This window comes from Schistocerca nitens, chromosome 7, assembly GCF_023898315.1.
Source record: "Schistocerca nitens isolate TAMUIC-IGC-003100 chromosome 7, iqSchNite1.1, whole genome shotgun sequence".
NCBI lineage: Eukaryota > Metazoa > Arthropoda > Insecta > Orthoptera > Acrididae > Schistocerca > Schistocerca nitens.
The window spans coordinates 414,126,088-414,149,452 of record NC_064620.1 but is presented as its reverse complement, the minus strand read 5'-3'; positions in this window follow the sequence as shown (position 1 = coordinate 414,149,452).

Below are 23,365 nucleotides of genomic sequence, written 5' to 3'. Positions count from 1 at the left end.
GAGCTCCCGCATAGGTCTATCTATCCTCATGTGATTCCTTAGAGGCGGTCTCGGTCTCTGGAGTTACATCAGAGGAGGTAACGGTCGCTTTCGAATCTACCTTTCAGTAGAAAGGAGAAAGGAAGAGAAATCGATTGACCCCTTACGACCTTGTTTCCATCTACGCTTGTTTTGAAGTGGAGGTGGTTGCGGCGCATTAGCTACAGTGGCGAAAATGCGCTAGGACCTCACTCAAGGGCTCGCGTAGCCCCTCAGAAACGTGGTTAGGCACAATGGCTGTCACTTGGGGAATCAGGTCTGCTAAGCGTGTATAAGCGGATTTTAAGACCGGAAACGAGTTGAGGAATTTGTGCGGATGAGTCCACTCTCATTATACACTCCTGGAAATGGAAAAAAGAACACATTGACACCGGTGTGTCAGACCCACCATACTTGCTCCGGACACTGCGAGAGGGCTGTACAAGCAATGATCACACGCACGGCACAGCGGACACACCAGGAACCGCGGTGTTGGCCGTCGAATAGCGCTAGCTGCGCAGCATTTGTGCACCGCCGCCGTCAGTGCCAGCCAGTTTGCCGTGGCATACGGAGCTCCATCGCAGTCTTTAACACTGGTAGCATGCCGCGACAGCGTGGACGTGAACCGTATGTGCAGTTGACGGACTTTGAGCGAGGGCGTATAGTGGGCATGCGGGAGGCCGGGTGGACGTACCGCCGAATTGCTCAAGACGTGGGGCGTGAGGTCTCCACAGTACATCGATGTTGTCGCCAGTGGTCGGCGGAAGGTGCACGTGCCCGTCGACCTGGGACCGGACCGCAGCGACGCACGGATGCACGCCAAGACCGTAGGATCCTACGCAGTGCCGTAGGGGACCGCACCGCCACTTCCCAGCAAATTAGGGACACTGTTGCTCCTGGGGTATCGGCGAGGACCATTCGCAACCGTCTCCATGAAGCTGGGCTACGGCCCCGCACACCGTTAGGCCGTCTTCCGCTCACGCCCCAACATCGTGCAGCCCGCCTCCAGTGGTGTCGCGACAGGCGTGAATGGAGGGACGAATGGAGACGTGTCGTCTTCAGCGATGAGAGTCGCTTCTGCCTTGGTGCCAATGATGGTCGTATGCGTGTTTGGCGCCGTGCAGGTGAGCGCCACAATCAGGACTGCATACGACCGAGGCACACAGGGCCAACACCCGGCATCATGGTGTGGGGAGCGATCTCCTACACTGGCCGTACACCACTGGTGATCGTCGAGGGGACACTGAATAGTGCACGGTACATCCAAACCGACATCGAACCCATCGTTCTACCATTCCTAGACCGGCAAGGGAACTTGCTGTTCCAACAGGACAAAGCACGTCCGCATGTATCCCGTGCCACCCAACGTGCTCTAGAAGGTGTAAGTCAACTACCCTGGCCAGCAAGATCTCCGGATCCGTCCCCCATTGAGCATGTTTGGGACTGGATGAAGCGTCGTCTCACGCGGTCTGCACGTCCAGCACGAACGCTGGTCCAACTGAGGCGCCAGGTGGAAATGGCATGGCAAGCCGTTCCACAGGACTACATCCAGCATCTCTACGATCGTCTCCATGGGAGAATAGCAGCCTGCATTGCTGCGAAAGGTGGATATACACTGTACTAGTGCCGACATTGTGCATGCTCTGTTGCCTGTGTCTATGTGCCTGTGGTTCTGTCAGTGTGACCATGTGATGTATCTGACCCCAGGAATGTGTCAATAAAGTTTCCCCTTCCTGGGACAATGAATTCACGGTGTTCTTATTTCAATTTCCAGGAGTGTATATAGAACACGTCCCTTCTCATTTGTACCCGGTATCCAAACATCTGCAAATGAGATGGGATATTCCGTTTGACCACCATGTCCGTGGAGCGAACTCTGCTCTGAACTCGTAAAATGTGTTGAGCGGACTAGCGCTCCCGCCGTATATTCCGTGTCTCCCAAAAAGAAAGCAGGACCGTCTTAAGGAATCTCATCAACTTCAGGTGGAAGGTTAAACATCCTAACATTTGTATATTCTGTCTCTGCGTTTTCCAGAATAACTATACTATCAGAACCATCGTAGTAAGTGAAAGGGACTTCTTGTCCCTGCTGCAGAGGAGCCTGTCAACCTGAAGCGGGTGTAGAAACTTTGCATAAAAGACATAAGATTCAGAATCGAAGGAAGCCGTGTGAATCTGTTCTGAAGTGCCTTGATCGTATCTACAAGCCGATCACGAATTTCTAAACGAACTTGGCTGCATATGCCGCATCCAAATCTCAAAACTAAAATTAATGGTACCTGCATGTGGAAGGTTCCTGGGAGCCATGGACGACATCACTACACAGGACAATGCCACATCACAACTGAATCACAAACAGGAGACGCCGAGAGACAAAAAACGATGAGACGATCGCAACTACTTACATGACACTGAGGACAAAATGCTCTCGCAGCACTACGATATAGGCTGGTACAGGCAGTACCTTCTCGTCCGGCGTGTGAAGCGGGAACTCTGGATGATTCGAACCGTAGCTCCGTGGTGGAAGTGAATGTGATGTCCCCGCAGTCTCCTCAGTGAGCTACGACGGCTGGTACGATAGTGTGCGGTGGCACACGTTCGTCTGTACATTCCGATGTGCTGCGCAGTGTGACAGGGTTGCCAGTTCCTCATTTTCATACATGGGTTTTCAAAGTGCACTCGCTCTGACGTTGTCAATTAAACTATTGTTTTGTATTTGGTTGAGGATCTGCATGCCAACCTACAACGCTCTCTTTCTCCTTCCCCTTGCGTACACGTGTAAAGGGAAATGTCCAGACTGACTGACTCATCATTGCCCACTCACTGCTAACAGTAGAAACTTGAAATCTGGAAAGGGTGTTGACCTTATTCTGGATGCACTGTTTAAGAAGGAATTTTTCGAAATTCCAGCCCTAAGGTATTTAAAAAAAATATATCGCTATTAAGGCTGTTTTGAAGCTAGAAATAAAAAATAACAAATTTTAAGTATGTTTGGAAATTCAACCACTAAATGGGTGATTTACAGTGTGAAATTTTTTTTGGAACTAAATCGTTATTAAAGAACTATCAAATAATTTTTAAAGCTAAATCTATTAAAATTGCTTTTGGCTTCTCGGCTAGAGATAAAAAAAGCGTGTTTCAGTGTTTTTGGATACTTAACTCTTAAGGTGGTCTAATACATGATGGTTATTTATGAAAATATTTCTTTACATTAAAACATTCTTAAAACTGAATCTATGACGGCTGGTAATCGACGACTTGGTTGTAAACAGAGGAATATGTGTAGGGGATGAAAGTTTTTATGCAAATATCGCCACAAAATCTCAAAATACAGGAATAAGAAAATCTTCCGACTCCCATTATCAGAATAGTGTTGTAGTCAAAAGCACATTCAGGGAAGACCATGTTTCTACGGCCTTAATGAACGTGAAAACCTTAGAAGGTGTTGCAGTTTGTGAAAGCTCTTTAACAGTTACCGCGAGAAATCGTCTTTGTTAGAATTGCATTGAAAAAGAAATGGTTTTTTAATACATTAATTTTTCAGTAGGTCCTCTATTAAGTTTATAAAAATATTTTTGTTGTGACGACTAACATTAACGAAGCCGTGGGTGGTAAATTAGTTTCATATAACTGGAAGAACTATTACTCGTAACAGACTTCTTAAGAAGGAATTGTGATTTCAAATGTCTGCTCGTTTAGCTACTGATATTTCGTAATGAATTCGGAAAGTTACATGGAACTTGGCAGCCATGAGAAGCCCGCTGAACCCGCTGGGAAGAACAGGTGATTAGGATTGTGGAAAGAGCGAAATAAGGTTGGGGTCAAATTCAACTTAAAATTGTAATTAATTGTATTTTAATATCACATTTACAACCAAAGCGGCACATAGCTGAACTTTTACAACTAAGAGTTTCAAAGTGCAATTCTTTCACGGCTGAAGGCCTCCAAACAAGAAATCTCAAAAATCAACAACACAAAATGCAGTTAAAATAGTAAATAAAATAATTAAAACGTATATATCTTAACAGCTAGGCTGAAAGCCTCAAGGCAAGGGTGGATAGACAAACATAAAGAAGATGCAAAACAAAATTTTCAAGATTTTAAAATATAAATTATTCTGTGTCCACTCCCACACCAGCTGGGTGTCGTTCCGTACGGATTACCATAGCAAAAACCCTCCCATCACTTATCACATATTTGTCGGGGAATAAAGGGTGTAATTACAGTTAAAAACCCCCAAGTGTTCTTGCACTATAGTTGGCGTATGCCAGAGCGGAATAACTGACACGCTTAATGTACAGAGAGTAGAATCCATCTAACTTCTGCGAAAACATCACCCCAGTCCCCAGACGTCTCATCCCCACGAGATATCTCGATTTCGCCACTGCCACGAAATGTTTTAACATATAAGTCTTCTAGCCAATTAGAATCGACAACAGACTGCGGGTATTCTGCCCTTGTTTTGTCGTAAATAACTGGATCGGTCTCCAGATTTCAAGATGAGTGCTGCGTCACCATTCATTGATGGGATAAATGGTGGCTGTTGATATATTCCCATATATTTTGTCCTTTCCATATCGCTAGAACAACCCACTGTTCAATGGAGGGCACATAGGCTGGAGTCCAATACTGACCTACACCATGCAGTTTGAAAACTCGGTGCACTTCCGTTATTGAAAGCCATCACAACATAGAAAGGAATGAAATGGAATTATTTTCATTTACCCAAATGAACACGTAACTACTCTCCTTCGTCCACGTTTTTATCGTATTTTCCTCAATTTTATGTATTTTCTATCAATTTTTGTTATTTTACTGTATTTTCCCAAATTTTTGGTATTTTCCATCAATTCTCACAATTTTTCCAGGTGTTTCCGTAATTTCAGCAGATTACTCGAGTTCAACACCATTGTTTTCGACGACTTCTCATGTCAACAAAACGTCTCATCCTTTCGATCTCATATTTCACACTCCTCATATTTAATTAATACGCATCGCATGGATCACAACCACGTTTATATGGCACCAAACTTTTAAAATTACTGGAGGTTAGCTACACAGTGTCATGACACACTGCTCAGGCCTTACAACCGTCCAAGCGCTCTGGAATATACAGCGATTTTTAGCACAAATGTCAGCACATGATGAAAATACGGTCTTTTCCGAAAATTACGTCGGGCCCCTCCATCTATAGTGTTCTATAGTATACGAAAGTGTGGTTGGAAACATGTGTTATTTCGTAATATTCAGTGGGGTAAAAGGTTGTAAATACGTTGAAAACTTTAACATTCTCGATGGAAACGGGTACTTAGTTACCAAGTCTCAGCATACTATTCATATACACGAAATTTACACTGAAGAGCCAAAGAAACTGGTACACCTGCCTAATTTCGTGTAGGGCCACCGCGAGCACGCAGAAGTGCCGCAAAACGACGTGGCACCAACTCGACTAATGACTGAAGTAGTGCTGGAGGGAAGTGACACCATGAAAGTTGCGGGGCTGTCCATAAATCCGTAAGACTACAAAGGGGTGGAGATCTTTTCTGAACAGCACGTTGCAAGGTGTCCCAGATATGCTCCGTGTTGTTCATATCTGGGGAATTTGGTGGCCAGTGGACGCAGAAGAGTGTTCCTGGAGCCACTCTGAAGCAATTCTGAGCGCATGGGTTGTCGTATTGTTTTGTGCTGGAATTGTCCAAATCCGTCGGAATGTACAATGGTCATGAATGGGTGAAGGTGATCAGATAGAATGCTTACGTACGTTTCACCTGTCAGACTCATATCTAGACGTATCGGAGGTCCCATATCACTCCAACTGCACACGCCCCACGCTATTACAGAGACTCCACCAGCTTTAACAGTTCCCGCTAACATGAAGGGTCCATGAATTCATGACGGTGTCTCCAAACGCGTAGACGTCTACCCGCTCGATACAATTTGAAACGAGACCCATCAGACCAGGCAACACCTTTCCAGTCATCAACAGTCCAATGTAGATGTTGACGGGCCCAGGCGAGGCGTAATGTTTTGTGTCGTGTTCTCATCAAGAGTAAAGGAGTGAGCCTTCGGCTCCGAAAGCCAATATCGTTGATGTTTCGTTGAATGGTTCGCAGGCTGACACCTGTTGGTGGCCCGGAATTGAGATCTGCAGCAATTTACGGAAGGGTTGCACTTCTGTCGCTTTGAAAGATTCTCTTCAGTCGTCGTTGGTCCCATTCTTCCAGGATCTTTTTCCGGTCGAGACATGTCGGAGATTTGATGTTTTTCCGAATTCCTGATATTCAGGGTACACTCGTGAAATGGTCGTAGGGGAAAATTCCCACTTCATCGCTACCTCGGAGATGCTGTGTCCCATCGCTCGTGCGACGACCATAACACCACGTTCAGATTCACTTGACTCTTAATAACCTACCAGTGTAACGGACATAACAACTGTCGTCTTATATAGGCGTTATCGACCGAAGCACCATATCCTGCCTGTTTAGATATCCCTGTATTACAATACGCAAGCCTATACCAGTTTCGTTCGCGTTTCAGTGTATGTTGGTAATCTGCGTAAACTGAGTCATACATACGCACGCACATACACATTGTTTTTTTTCTTTAGATTACAGCATGTGTTTGGAAACACTGCGCTACACCATCTCAATCTCATTTCATAAAATCCGACTGTGAGAAAGATCGGAATGCCGTCAAACCTTACGCTTCATAACGATATGTTTACTATCCTATAGTCCTCCATGTTCATTGTAAGATGCAACGTTAAAATACACTACTGGTAATTAAAATTGCTACACCAAGAAGAAATGCAGATGATAAACTGATATTCATTGGACAAATATATTATACTAGAACTGACATGTGATTAAATTATCACTGCCCAACACTACAATAGCGACTATTACAACAATGCCACCCAGCCACAGACTGCACACAGCACAGCCAGTGATTTTCATACAGAGCGCTACGTGGCGTTACCAACATAAAAACCTAAACAGCCTACTTATAAGGTGCAGTTGCCCATGCAGCCTCAACACGATACCACAGCTCATCAAGAGTAGTGACTGGCGTATTGTTGAAACTTCCCCTTTTGAAAAATTAAACCTGACTGTCCTTAAACTGACACACAATATTTTTAGCGCAACGCAATCTGACTTTCAAAATTCCCTACAAAAGAATGGCCCTGACTAACATCAAACTATACCTTTCACAAATCACTTACCTCATAAAAATCTTGGTTACTCGAACTACTGCAATACAGCGAGCGCCACTACTGGCAGCTAAATAAAAGATTCAAACTACTGAAGGCACTAACTACTGATAGGCATAGTTAGCAAATGAAAGATTTTAATAGAGAACAAACAATGTATTTACCTTAATAATGTTGAAAACTCATAATATACATAACAGATCATTGTATATCTTACAAATTTCCAAACTCCGCCATCTCTCTCCCCACATCCACCACTGCTGGCGGCTCACCTCCAACTGCGCAACGCTACGCGCTGTTCACATCCAGCTGCCACTGCCCAACACTACAATGGCAGACAACAATGCAAACTACCCACAGACTGCACACAGCACAGCCAGTGATTTTTCATATAGAGCGCTACGTGGCGTTACCAATAAGAAAACATAAACAGCCTACTTACATAGCCCCCATGCTCCCCACAAAAAATTTTACAAATTTTTTTGGGCACTGGCCAATACAGATTTGAAAAAATTTTTCATAATTACAGTAAGAAAGATATCAAATGCACACACTTATTAATACAATGTTGGTCAAAAGCTAAAATTTTCTCACAGTCCATAAAGACAGTCCAGATTGTTCATTACAGTAAAATTGCAGTGTTTTTCTCAAAGTCTGAGCAGTAAAAGAAAACGCACACGGAAGTATTGGATTTCCATGCAGTCTTGAAGAAGTAGTGTTGTCCTTCGAACAGAAAGACAATGCTGACTCTTGACATGCTGACAGGTAATGGGCCACAACAGAGCAAACCCACAGCAGAGTCATTCGACGTTTTGAAGAATATTGGTAGGTAGGTCATCACAGAGTAGACCCACTGTAGTCCTGGTAGAGATTACGGTATTGGTGGGCCATCAGAGGTGCAGACCCACTGTAGTCCTGGTAGAGATTGTGGTATTGGTGGGCCACCAGAGGTGCAGACCCACTGCAGTCCTGGTAGAAATAATGGTACTGGTGAGTCAGCAAATGTGTAGACCCACTGTAGTCCTTGTAGAAATGGCCAGCAGCCATCTGTTGTGACTGTGCAGGTGCACAATCACCAGTGAAGTGTCTTGCGGATAATATAGCAAGTCCATAGCCACCACTTGTGCACTCACAAAGTTTTTGGAATTGTCCTTAGAACCAGCAATGCTGTTATCCAGTCCCTTGCTGAATTATTAACACACGTGCAAACACTAACAGTCCCTACTTCTCACATATTGTCCATATACTATGACCAACAGAAACGTGTGCAGTGAAATGTAACTTACAAGTTAATAATATGATGAACTGGTGTCAATTACAATTTTATAACATAAGAATACAATTACAAATGAAAAAAAAACATCATTAAATAACATAACAATACAGATAACATTTGTAGTACAGGCTTTACAAAAGAATCGAAATAACATATACACCAGTGTTACAGGAATTATGACATGAGTACATACATAAAAGATCAGAATAACTTTCGAAACATCAACTTCACACATGAGCATTAAAACAAAACAAAATAAATAATGTCTAAACATCTTTACAAAGAAAATAACATATTATCAGAAAAATTCTACAACATAACTCTTATTAGCTAAACACATAAAGACAGGAAAAACACAAGTACACAAGGGAACACAAACACATAGTGGGATAACACAAGGAAAGGACAGGGTTTCTTTTACTGCAGTATTTTGCAAACAAAACTTTCTTTACTTCTCGGAGATCTCCCTTCATTCGTCATTATTCCCAAAAAGTCCTATCTATACCTGCTTTCTCTACTTTTTTCGTATAACTACTCAATGCATTTCTTCCAATTCATCGCAACTCATTCTCTTATATAGTCTACCCCCTCTTAAGCTAACTTAAATCTACTGAGCTCAGATGCTAAACTAAGGGATGAGGCAATGCAGCAGCACAAAACAATTAACACAAACAGCAATGACAAAATACTCAAATTGGCAAAGTGAGCAGCAATATTACAACTAATATAAGACAATGAGCAGCAAACAAGAAAAATAAATCAGTAGTAAACTGGCTTAACAGAGTAATACAAAGTGAAATTTAGTAGCAGTATGCCTGGCAAGCAGAAGCAGAAAATGAAATATCTTATACCTAAACATGACATAGCTCAAGCAGAAAAAATAGTACACTAAAGATAACAACGCAGACAAGGGAAATGTCTATTCACATCTTAATGTCTAAGTAATTAAAGTGGTGTACCACAAAAAGTAATTCTACAAAAATTACCAAGTACTCGAAAAGAAAATTATATATGCAGTTACTGTTATTAGTCCCTTCTTATTGTTCTTTCCATTCCAAGAGCTCCTTTTTTTAAGAATTTGGATTACAAAATTATTATTTAATAGATCTGTTGACAGAAAGTGTTCACATTAGCAAATGCATTTTATTTTATAAAAGCAATGCTGCAACACAGCTGGAAATTAGATATCAAACCAATAAGCAACTATGAAAAACAAAGCATAAAAATATCATTCAATAGTCATGTGACATTTCATAAGTTAGTAGAAATTCTCTCAACTCTCGTAGAAAGACACTTGTCCTAATCAGGTGTGCAGTTGTACGAATATTTCCCATCAATTCATAAGCATTTCAGTAAGTAGCACAAAATACGAGTAATCATATGTTTCCAAGTAATGAGCGTGTCATATTTGCGATGCTTTCTACAAAGGAATGTCAATAGCAAGGTTAATGGCCTCTTTTTTTTTCACCTAATGGCTGTTTCTCCAGGTGGCTGGCACAGGTGGCCGCTCTCAAGACGCATTACGTCAAGGTCACTTACCTTTCTTACTGAAATATTTACGACAACAGTTTCCGCTACTGTGGCAGTCTCGTATAAAAATATTTCACAGGTCAAGAATTTGCGTTCCAAATCTGTAGAAACAAAATCCTATTGATATAACAGTGTCCAAAAAGTTTTCGTCGGCATTGTAATACATTCACGCATTTACATACATTTCATAACTCTTAAAGTACGATTCTTGGTTTCCAACAACCTGTTTCACAAACCAGAGTGAGTCCCTAACCACTACTCATTATTCCTTACCTTATTCGTTGACACTTCTTCAATATTTTATGATAACAGATATGTAGCATACTCAAATAACTCATATAGCATCAGCTTATTGATCATAAACATACCGCAACAGCATAATACACATAGTCATCGTAATAATATCATAACACCTCAGTCAACTCTCAAAATCGTCGTAGCTTCCTCCAATAATTTCAAAACCTAAAAAAAAATTCTCTGCTCATGTCAAAAGTGTCATCTGCCTCAAACGTACTTTAAAAATCATGATCCCATAACAAATATATCATTCAAAGCTCTCATAGTATCACAATGGTTCCAAAAAAATATGAACAGTTAACAAAGTACAAACAACATACAATTTCGTAAGTGTGAAGTTATCCAACTGTGTAATTACGTAAACATCTGTCACTGACGTAGTAAAAAAAATGTTTCTTTCTCTGTTAAATGATCAGGTAGCTGTGTAATTTATGTGTTAGAGAAATATGGTACCGATGTGTAAAGTTGTATAAGCAAATACCATATTAGCTAGGGCTCCTTGAGCTTGCCAAACACATGGTACACAAAGTAAGCGTGTACCCCCCTGAGGATTAATGTAATTATACCCTCAGGTGTTACAGATTACAGCAATGGAATGAAATGTATCACGGAAAACCTTCTTTGCATTTCAAAAATCTTGAAAAATAAATGGCTTAAGTACAAAATTAATCTCTCAAATGCGTGTCCTGTAGCGCTAAATGTGCGTCTTGCTGTAAGATAATTCTGTGGATGTGTCGTAGTTATCGTCCTCTGTAAGCAAAGTTCTGCTGAAGTCAATGTACTTACCTCATCATAAACGAAAGTGAAATGCTTTGCGTATAGATATCCTAGTTATTACGCTTATTGTTGTGATGAAGAAAGTACTGTACTGTAACGTATTGTTGTGCTACGGAAAAGGCTGTCTCATTGTAGCTATACCACAAAAGTTGCTACTAAAACATGTTTTACTTTCCAGAATAATGCAGAAAAACTGTGCAGATGTAAAACACAAACACCGCAATAGCAACATTGTAAATTGTCACTCATTAGTAGCGTCGTGATAAAATCGTGTAGCTGTGACAGAAACCAAATGCTAAGTCATCTTTAATCCCACAGAAAGTACTTCAAATAAAGGATGTATTTTCAAGCAAACCAAAATGTTGCATTAAAATCTCATGTTGCAGTACCTGTATATGCTCGAAGTATGTGAGCCTTATAGTCGTTACGTAATCGTGCAACTAACAAGCAAGAATGTACACACACAATAACACTGTGTCGTCTGTTCACAATAACAATGCATTCGTAATTTCTGTTTCAATAAGTTCTCTTGGTTCTTGACTGGATATTTAACTTCAAACATTGTTGCATGTTAACAGATTCTAAGTCTGACAAGCATACTAGTAATGTAAAGTGAAAAGTTTTATGGCAATGACAAAGTTAAAAAGCAGATTATCTTTCAATAAACGGTTTTACATGTGAAATGTGGTGTAAACCTTTACTCTTCCTAGTACGCAGAGTTTCAACTTCAACGCAATTATCATGTGGTATACGTCGGATTCTGTAAGGTCCATTGTAAACTAGAAAGAATTTGTGACTCAAGTGTTTCTTCTTATGTGACAATGGATGAGCTTTAATGAGAACTTTCTGACCAATATATAATTTCTTTGCATTTGCTATAGCGTGTAGTTTTCTCCTTTTGTCTGCTGCAGATTTTATATTTTTAATAGCCAAATCAATTAGGTCTTTGTGTCGAAGTTTACGTGTATTCGGGAAAGGTACAAGCTCTCTGATTCTGATCGGTGGTTTTTCATTCTTCAGTACAAGAGTAGGTGGTAAAGCAGTGGAGTCATGAGGCATTTCATTCAGCATGTTTTGAAATAAGTGTAAATATCTGTCCCAATGCTGATGCTTTCCGTGACAATAAAGTCTGCAAAGCTTATTGATTTCTTTCATAATCCGTTCGGAGGGGTTACAATGTGGTGAGTACAATGAAATAAAAACAGGTTTGATTTTATGGTTGCGAAGCATGCGTGACCAAACAGCAGATCTGAATTGCGGTCCGTTATCTGAAATGACTTTAGCAACGTGGCCAACTTCACGTAAGAAATTTTTAACAAAGGCGTTGGATACAGATCGTGCAGTGGCTTTACGTAACGGTGTGAAAGAAACAAATTTTGAAGTAAGTTCAACAGCGACTAGAACGTACGTAAATCCATTCGATGTTCTGACAAGGGGTCCCAATAGATCAACTGCAGCAAATTCTTTTAATTTAGAAGGAATGATAGGAAACAACGGAGCACGATGTGAGATAGTAGATGGTTTCGCCTTTTGGCAAAGTTTACAAATAGACAAGACTCTTCGAATTCTCTTTTCCATATTGTTAAAATAACAAGTTGTTCGAAGAATATGATAACATTTTCGTGGACCAAAATGTGCGTAGCTGAAATGAATGTACCAAATAAGCTTATTAACAAAATCGTCAGGAATGCAAAGTACACATAGCTTGTCATCAACAGTGCAGCGTTTGAAGATTATGTTGTTTCTAACCAGGTAATAATGCCGAATCTGAGTGTGTCTTTTCATGCCATTTACTTTTGATGTCTTTGCAAATCGGATCTTTATCTTGTTCATGAGCAATGTCCTTTAAAGATGTGGTGATGAAGTTTTCAAATGCGACTTCCTGAATGTAAAGAATACTGAAATTTTTCTCGAGGTTACCTTCTGTGTTACTTTTCACAAGCCCAGCTGGTGCGCGTGAGAGTGCGTCCGCAACAATGTTCTCCTTGCCGGGAATTTAGACTATTGTGAAGCGGAATTCTTGCAGAAACAATGCCCAACGTTTTAACCTGTCATGATTTAATTTTGAAGACATAAGAAATTGTAATGCACGATGATCACTGTATACTTTTACGTGCTTACCAGAAAGGAAGAAACGGAATTTGTTAAATGTCCAAACGATAGCTAAAGCTTCTAATTCAGTAACGAAATAATTGTTTTCAGATTTTGTTAGCACTCGGCTAGCAAAAGCAATGGTTTTCTGAACAGTAGTGTCATTTTCTGTGGCTTCTTGAAATAAATGGGCACCAAGTCCGACTTTAGAAGAATCCGTGCTAAGGCAGAAATCTTGTGACAGATCTGGATGAGCTAGTATTGGCGCGTTAAGCAGCGATTCTTTCAAAGAATTGAATTCCAACTGTGCTTGTTCGTCCCAGTTCCAAATAGTATTTTTTCCAGTGAGAGAACAAAGTTTTGGTGTAACAAGAATTTGCATATTCAGAAAACGACGGTAAAAATTTACGAGACCTAGAAAACTGCGGACTTGTTTTTTTGTGGATGGAACTGGAATGGCTCTGATTGCTTCTAACTTTTCAGGATCCGGCTGAATGCCTTCAGAAGAAATAATACGTCCCAAAAACCTCACCTTTGACCTACCTAATTCCGACTTTTCCAAGTTAACTGTAATTCCAGATTCTGCAAAAATACGTAACAAACTGTTGAGGATGCGATTATGTTGTTCCCATGAGGCTTCTGCTATCAGAATATCGTCCACATATAAGGTGATGTGACGTTTTAAGAACTCAGGTAATATGGAATTTAGCTCGTGAATAAATGCTGCCAAAGAAATGTTCAAACCAAAAGGAAGTTTCCGAAACTGATAACAAACGCCGAAACAAAGGAAAGCTGTGTATTTTCTACATTCTGGATGAAGTTCAATCTGATAAAAGCTGGATCTGAGATCAATGGAAGACAACACTTTTACACCATTAAAATTTTGAAGAAGTTCTTCCAACGTTTGCGGCCTGTCTGTTTCAGGAATGATGATAGTATTGATTTGTCTCGAATCTAAGACAAGCCTGATCGATCCATTTTTCTTCTCAACAACATGTAATGGATTGTTGTATGAGCTTACTGCAGCCTCAATAATGCCCTCGTCAAGCATAGATTGTACTTCTGTTCTAACACGGTCCCTATAATGCGCCGGAATTACGTATGGTCTAACACAAAATTTAGTATGCTCACGAACACGAAATTGGTATTGAAATCCCTTGATTGTTCCTGTTTTGTGAGTAAAAACTGTGGAATGTGCTTGTAAAATCTCAAAAAGGTCTTGCCTATCATTGTCATTACAATTCTCAATTGTTTGAATTTTATTCTGAATTAACTCATTAGTATGAAATGCGCCGTCGATATCACCCCTGTCAGCACTTGCAGAGTGATTGTTAGTGTCAAGTTCCGTCGAAAATTCCGAACTGTTGTCTAACAGGAGGTAAAGCCGATTAATTTCTTCGTCATGGTTTGAGAGCCAATCTTCAAATTTCAATGCTACTGAGTTACCTTCTTTTTCTAAACTTATTTCAGCATCGTGAAAGCTTAAGATTGCTTTGTATTCATTCAAAAAGTCTACTCCCAGTATAATTTCCGTCGACAATAATGGAACAATAAGAAAGGTCATAGAGAAGCAGTGGCTTTGACAAAAGAAGTTGGTTTGTTGGCGTACATCTACACTTTTTCCAAAGATTGCTCCTTGTAATTTAATCTTACGTAACGGAAGTGTGGGACAATCGTTCGATTTGTTGCATTTGCTAAAGGCTGTTTCACTAATTACTGAAATGGGACTGCCAGAGTCAAGTACTGCCGTAAATTTTACGTCATTTACTGTAATGTGAATCACAGGATATGCAATGTTGTTATGTTTTACGTCGTGTTCTTGGAGTAAGATGTCCCTAATGTCTTCCATTTTTACGTAATTACTAGCTACGGCAGCTGCGTGGTTAGTTTCATACGTACGTTTTGTGGCTGCCAGCGGTATGAGTCATTGCCTATTGTTTCTTTGTTGGCGGGCGTCGTTATTGGGGTTTGGGGACCTAACTTCTACAAATTCACCTTGTCGAGAGGGCCCTGCCCTGTTTAAATCCCGCCAGTTCTGATGCAATTCAGGTCTGTCGTTACGATCATATCGTCTATCGTCATGTCGGTAGTTCCTGTGGTTTCTTTGGTTCAAATGGTTCAAATGGCTCTGAGCACTATGGGACTCAACTGCTGAGGTCATAAGTCCCCTAGAACTTAGAACTACTTAAACCTAACTAACCTAAGGACAACACACACATCCATGCCCGAGGCAGGATTCGAACCTGCGACCGTAGCGGTCGCGCGGTTCCAGACTGTAGCGCCAGAACCGCTCGGCCACCAGCGGCCGGCTGTGGTTTCTTTCTTGTCGGTTAAGTGGTGGAGAATTTCTCCCTGAATCGTAACTGCGCGCTGGACCGTTGCGTCTAAAGTTATTCTGTCTCTCGTAATAATAATTGTTTTGGTTCCCATATTGTCTGTTTCTCTGATTGTCTCTGTGATAGTCATTACCGCGGAGAGGTGATCTTTCCCTGTAATTATTACTACTCTGCCAACGGTTGTTACACGGGTGGTGTTTGTTTCGGTCACGATTTGTGTTGTGAGAATAGCCTTGTCGCATCCAGTTATTATTTCTTTCATCGCGGAATTGCGACGGACGTGATCTGTAATTGTTGTGCTCCTGCGTTCCGCGATTGTCAGTGTCAATTTCCAGTTCTTGTAACAGTCCCTGAAAAGCTTCAATGTCGTCTTTGCAACGTCCTGCCAAAATAATATGTCGTAAATGTTCAGGTAATTTGATTAAGCAAATGCGGATGAGTTCTGAGGGGCTGTATGGGTTTGACAGGTACTGATTCTTGTGCAACATGTCTTCAAAATATTTCACAAGACTGGAAAATTCAGATTGTTCGAAATGATTCATCATTATGATGCTATGTTTTACTCGGTCTTGTGTAGCTTGAGACCAATATGCTGAGAGGAAGGCATGATAAAATTCTCCTTCACTGTGACAATCGTGAATGACCGATCGCATTCTTACAGCTGGTTCATTCTCTAAATAGCCACACATAAATTCTAATCTGTGTTCTAACGACCAGTTGGGAGGAAAACAATGAGAGAATTGATGGAGCCACGCTTGTGGATGAATGTCGTTGCCATAATTCTTAAATGTTTTGAATTTACGTGTAGTAATGAACAGCTTATAGTCAAAATCATCGTGTCGGCGAGTTGCATATCGGTCATTGTTACGTCGTGTCGGCGGTTCCATCTCAAAATTCGGTGTGCCTTGCCAATTTCTTTCATAGTTTCCGAAGTGTCCTGTGTTATTATTTTGTGGTTGTTCCGTATTTCTATGTCATTCTTCCCGTATTGGGGCGCGAGTGTCCTCTGAAATACGTAATTCTTGTATTACCTGTGTCAGCTGATCTTGTACTTCGCGGATTTCTCTTTTGTACTGTGTATTGATTTGATTTTGATTTTGTTTGAATTTTCTAATTTCTTCATACTCTTCAGTGTCAGTGAAGGCTACAGGTGTTGTGTCATTCAGATCATCATCTACCTTTGTAGATAAGTTAGTGAACTGATCTGAAAGTTCGGCTACTTTATCCGATAGTGTACTTATTTCCTCAGTGTGTTTTTATGAACCAAGTTTCAGAGTATCTACTGTGTCCTTTAAGTTTTCCTGACTTTTTGCAAGTTGCGTAACCGAATCGGTAGATGCAACTGAGTCAAATTTAGCTTGCAAGGTCTCATGATTTTCATGAACAATAGTTTGCAGTTCTTTTATGGCTGCTTCGTGATTCTGTAATGCATTTTCATGCCGCGAAAAAATAGGTTGAAAATGCTCACAAATTTTTTTTACGTCATTACAGGCTTTTTGACATTTCGATTCAATGTTATGTAACTCAGTCGTTAAATCTTCACGTGTTTGTTCAAGAGTTTGTTCCAATGAGTCTAACTTTTGAAGCTGTTGCTGTGTTTGTCTCTGATTTTGTTCCATTGTGTCTAACTGTTGCTGTGTTTATCTCTGGTGTTGTTCCATTGTGTCTAACTGTTGCTGTGTTTGTCTCTGATTTTGTTCCATTGTGTCTAATTTTTCAAGCTTTTGTCCCATTTGTTGCATTAATTGTAATAACAATGCACTGGTGTCTGAAACATGTTCCTCAGTGCTTTTCGGCAGTGAATTTGCACCGGCAACATTAACATTTTGACAAGCGGAAAATGTGTCTTGACTCATTTGAGAAAACGGTGAGAACCAAAAACCTGAGTCTACAATATTTGCAAAATTGTGTCCTGTCATTCCCGATTCCTGAGGCGAGCTGTTGCCGACCGATCGATCGATAATGCTTCCCTCTTCACTAATTGTTTCACTGTCCACGCCATTGTTTGCCGCCCGCTCCATTTCCCTATGCACAATTACCAAATTACTACTTTGAACATCAGTTAATTCATTACTCGGTGGCGTTAACACACTGCTTTCGTTTTCACTGTCATTTCTCAGTTTACTTTGGAGCCTAGTATTACGTTTCACACACGCCATTATTGTCACAGTATTTCACACGACAACACAGAAAAGCACAAATTGAAGAGCAAAAATAAGAGAACACATTAACATAGTACTGAAAATAATATCTAGTTAATTGCAGCTGCGAAATACTTGGTGCAAATCGACATGCATGCCACACCTGTTTTACTGTACAACAATGAAAAACTACAACTACAAAGGAAATTCCCTCTATGATTACGCGCTAGCAATAAACAATAGCTACACTAATCACACAAATTACAAGAAAAAAATCAGAAGATTCCAGTGAGGTATCCTAGGCTATGTGTCGACATATGAAACTTCCCCTTTTGAAAAATTAAACCTGACTGTCCTTAAACTGACACACAATATTTTTAGCGCAACGCAATCTGACTTTCAAAATTCCCTACAAAAGAATGGCCCTGACTAACATTAAACTATACCTTTCACAAATCACTTACCTCATAAAAATCTTGGTTACTCGAACTACTGCAATACAGCGAGCGCCACTACTGGCAGCTAAATAAAAGATTCAAACTACTGAAGGCACTAACTACTGATAGGCATAGTTAGCAAATGAAAGATTTTAATAGAGAACAAACAATGTATTTACCTTGATAATGTTGAAAACTCATAATATACATAACAGATCATTGTATATCTTACAAATTTCCAAACTCCGCCATCTCTCTCCCCACATCCACCACTGCTGGCGGCTCACCTCCAACTGCGCAACGCTACGCGCTGTTCACATCCAGCTGCCACTGCCCAACACTACAATGGCAGACAACAATGCAAACTACCCACAGACTGCACACAGCACAGCCAGTGATTTTTCATATAGAGCGCTACGTGGCGTTACCAATAAGAAAACATAAACAGCCTACTTACATTGTGACGAGCCAGTTTCTCGGCCACCATTGACCAGACGTTTTCAATTGGTGAGAGATCTGGAGAATGTGCCGCCCAGGCAGCAGTCGAATATATTCTGTACCCAGAAAGGCCCATAGAGGACCTGCAACATGCTGTGGTGCATTATCCTGCTGAAATGTAGGGTTTCGCAGGGATCGAATGAAGGCTTCAGCCACTGGTCGTAACACATCTGAAATATAACGTCCACTGTTCAAGGTGCCGTCAATGCGAACAAGAGGTGACCGAGACGTGTAACCAATGGCACCCCATACCATCACGCCGGGTGATACACCATTATGGCGATAACGAATACACTCTTCCAATGTGCGTTCACCACGATGTCGCCAAACACGGATGCGACAATCATGATGCTGTAAACAGAACCTAGATTCATCCGAAAAAATGACGTTTTGCCATTCGTGCACCCATGTTCGTCATTGAGTACACCATCGCAGGCGCTCCTGTCTGTGATGCAGCGTCAAGGGTAACCGCAGCCATGGTTTACGAGCTGATAATCCACGCTGCTGCAAACGTCGTCGAACTGTTCGTGCAGATGGTTGTTGTCTTGCAAACGTCCCCATCTGTTGCCTCAGGGATCGAGACGTGGCTGCACGATCTGTTACAGCCATGCGGATAAGATGCCTGTCATCTCGACTGCTAGTGGTACGAGGCCGTTGGTAACCAGCACGGCGTTCGATGTTCCCTCCTGAACCCACCGATTCCATATTCTGCTAACAGTCATTGGATCTCGACCAGCGCAAGCAGCAATGTCGCGATACGATAAACCGCAATCGCGGTAGGCTACAATACGATCTTTATCAAGGTCGGAAACTTATACGAGGCATCACAACAACGTTTCACCAGGCAACGCCGGTCAACTGCTGTTTGTGTATGAGAAATCGGTTGGAAACTTTCCTCATGTCAGCACGTTGTAGGTGTCGCCACCGGCGCTAACCTTGTGTGAATGCTCAGAAAAGCTAATGATTTGCATATCACCGCATCTTCTTCCTGTCGGTTAAATTTCGCGTCTGTAGCACGTCATCTTACTGGTGTAGTAATTTTAATGGCCAGTAGTGTAAGTAGGGGAATAGTAACGTACCTCGTGGGACAAAGTGCTTCACGCTGCTGTAAACTAATCAAGTTTCTGTAGTTTTTGCTATTAGCAAACAGAGTCTTTTGTACTACCCCTCGAAGAAGGTCTTACACCGTGCGACGTTGAGTTTTCAGCTCACATCTCCAGGGAGTGTGTCCTGTGTTGTCAATAAGAAACGCTGCCTTCGGGCATTCGAACACACAGAAAGTTTCTTGCGCTAAAAAATATCTTCACTTTCCAGTGTGCGAACAACGCCTCAGCGATCTGTAAGCAGAAAGCCATGACCTAAACACACGTCATCCAGAATAATCTAATCGCGCAAAGACATGCAGCGCTAATTCTGCATAACACCGCGAACATTCTAAGGCGTGTTCCTCTCTCTCTCTCTCTCTTAACGCTAATTGATGCTGTTCCTCAATCACTCACCACAGCGAAGCAGAAAACATCGCTTTCCTCACGATTTAATGACACTGAAATGATTTGGCAGGAGACCAGCGATAATTTTGCTCCAAGATTCTCTTGTGATGTGGGTATCATCAATCCTCTGGAGACATCTATACTATGACATTAGAAATTGCATCCAGCCACCAAATTATTGTAAACAGTCACATGGTATCTCCTCGAAAACGGAACGTGTGATTACACACGAAGCTCATCTCCTACAGAAACGATTCAAAGTCATCTGGTTTCCATCTTCCACATTTTGTCAGGAAGAAACTCCTCCTCTATCTCGTCGTGTAAGAGTAGTTGATCTTGTGACGTGCAACTTTCGATGTTAATGTCGGTTTATACATCAATATCTAAGCAGAGGATGTATGATGGTGTAAAACAGTGCACCAAATGCTTACGTAACTACAGCACACATGAACCATCTGTTGGTCTTCTTCCTGTACATGGGAACGAATTGCTCCCACGTGCGAATACGTGCACATCTAGTGGCAGCTTGCCGTCGAACGTAAAAAAGATCGTGTATTTTTTGCCTAAATGTGAAAGACGCATTCCATACTGATATTTAATGCGTCTCAAATATGTGCAAATATATATGTGTAATAGCTACGTGTACGAGAATTTTATTTACAGACACCAACTATGAATGCTCTCAAACTGAAAACCGGCTGGAACCATGAACGTTTTTTTTTTTTTTTTAATTATCGATGTGCATGTGTGGTTTTAATAGTTGGACGTTTATAGGAGGACAAAAACCATGTTGCAACTCACACACACGCACACACACACACACACACACACACACACACACACACAACGTCAGTTGTGTACCGAATTCTGCCACAAATTTTAGTCTGGGTATAAGTAAAGTCCACCACAGATACATATTCATAACGAGTCAGACAATATCACTTTTATCACGAATCTCACGTGCAGTGATTGGCTCTCGTAACTGCAAAGAGGACTAACCAATACTGCATATACGCAGCAAAAAAGAAGCGGGTGCATTATCCTCGTACATATAGCGCTGGATGTATCTGCAAAATTATGTAATTGTACAGCACATAATTCAGGAAATACGTCATAAACACTGGCCTGCGTGAAAATGAAACTTACGTGCAAAATGCGATGGAGATACAGTTGATATACAGGTTGACATTTATTGAACTATATGAAAAAAACGCAAATTAATTACAAACTGCGGCGTGCAAACACCTTATTCAACATGTAAACGTCACTACAGATATTCGGGTTTTAGGTTATGACACGTTGGTATGCCCACCGTCACTGGCGAAGTTGTGGCTCAGACGAATAGCGAAATTCTTCATGACCCGCTGAAGTGTCGAACATCGATGCTGTCGATGACCTCCTGAATGGTTGTTTTCAGCTCAGCAAAGGTTTTCGGGTTGTTGCTGTACACCTTGTCTTTAATATAGGCCCACAAAAAGGAGTCTCATGTGTTCAGTTCCGGAGCGTATGGTTTACCCCAGAGCCAGAATGCGCTTCCCAAAGTGCTCCTCCAGGACATCAAAAACTCTCCTGCTTCGATGGGGTCGAGCTCTGCCTTGAATGAACCACGTCTTGTAGAAATCAGTGTCACTTTGGATAACTGGGATAAAATCTTCTTCCAAAACTTCACTTAGCGTTTTGGTACGCACCGCGTCATCAAGGAATATCGCCCCGATTATTCCGTAACTGGACATTGGACACCACACACTAAACCGTGAAGGGGACTTCTCGATCACGAAATGCGGATTCTTAGTCCCCCAAAGGCACGAATTTTGCTTATTGACGAACTCATCCAAATGAAAGTGGACTTCGCCGCTAAGCCAAACCATACATCACATACGAAATCCCATCATTCTCCGTGGTTAACGGTGCAGTTTGAATGTCGTAACGCAAACTGTTCAGAAGTTATGACTGTTTTATTTCATATAGTTCAATAATTATCACCCTCTGTATGTACAGTCGTGGACAAAACGAGCGATACCCCTCGCCTTTACATTATGCAGATCCGCACAGCTTTAAAGTATGCTGCACAGCATAACAGGCAAGGCGACGAAGTGCTACCAACATACTACGCACAGGCGTGAAATTGGAAAACTATCCGAAATTTGTCAGACTGTTTTCAATGATGTGTAAGACTACATTAATGCTGATTAGTGTGTTAAACACAACACGTAAACATAAAATATAAATGGAAGAAGAAACGCTAAATAGTATGAACTTACTAATAAAAATGAATTTCAAATTATTGAGATAACATAATTGTTTTAGTAAGACAAAGAACCCCAGATCGTTACGAATTACCATGATATTATGCGCATTCGTCCGCGAAACGGTCTGTGTCAACGTTCAGACCAGTCATACTTGATTACCGTTGCTGACCTACCATTAAAATGTGCAAATTTAGCAATGCTTGAAGATTCATAACGAAATTCAGTTAAAAATCATTCAGGGCCACACTTAAGTCAATTCAATTATTAACATAAGCGGAAAAAGTAGTCAGTACAAGTACGAAATTCTACAAGAGTTTCATATTGACATCCACAGGGCGCCGGTACAGAATAAAGGTAGCGAAAAACGTATTGGGGGCACGAGAATTTCTTAAAATTGCTTATTTATAGTCTATCTGCCTCCATCGAGAACAGAAAACAATAACACTAAGCTATGAAACAATTGTAGCAAAACAGAGCATCCTCGTTGTCCATGTGATGATAAGACGGTTAATTCGCAACATAAATGTCAATGTAAGCAGGAATTTCTGTTGGAACATGCTTCCTGGACCAAATAACATACATTTCCTACGTCTTCAGTGCGAATCATGTAGCAAATGCAATTTGAAGGTCATAAAATATCGAGTGGATTTACTAACATAATTATGAACCATTCAAGAACGTAAATCGATGGTGAGATAGTTGTCAAACATATTCTACGGTGTTGTCATTGTCCATTAGACTAGCAACAGGAAGAAAACGTTCGCTCAGCTGATGTGCTGAGATAGGTAGCATTGGCGAAGCTTGCGCTTCAAAGACACCACGGCATCGTCTGACACCACTTCGTGGGAAACAAAGTACCTCAAGTATAAGCCAATGTGTTGTATTCGCATATCTGTGACTATGACTTAGCGCTAAAGTGTGGTTGTGGATAGTAAGTATGCTCAGATTGTGAATCTAACATCATAAATAAAGACAAGGGGAAATGAATTAGGCGTCCTTCCTCTTCCGTAACATC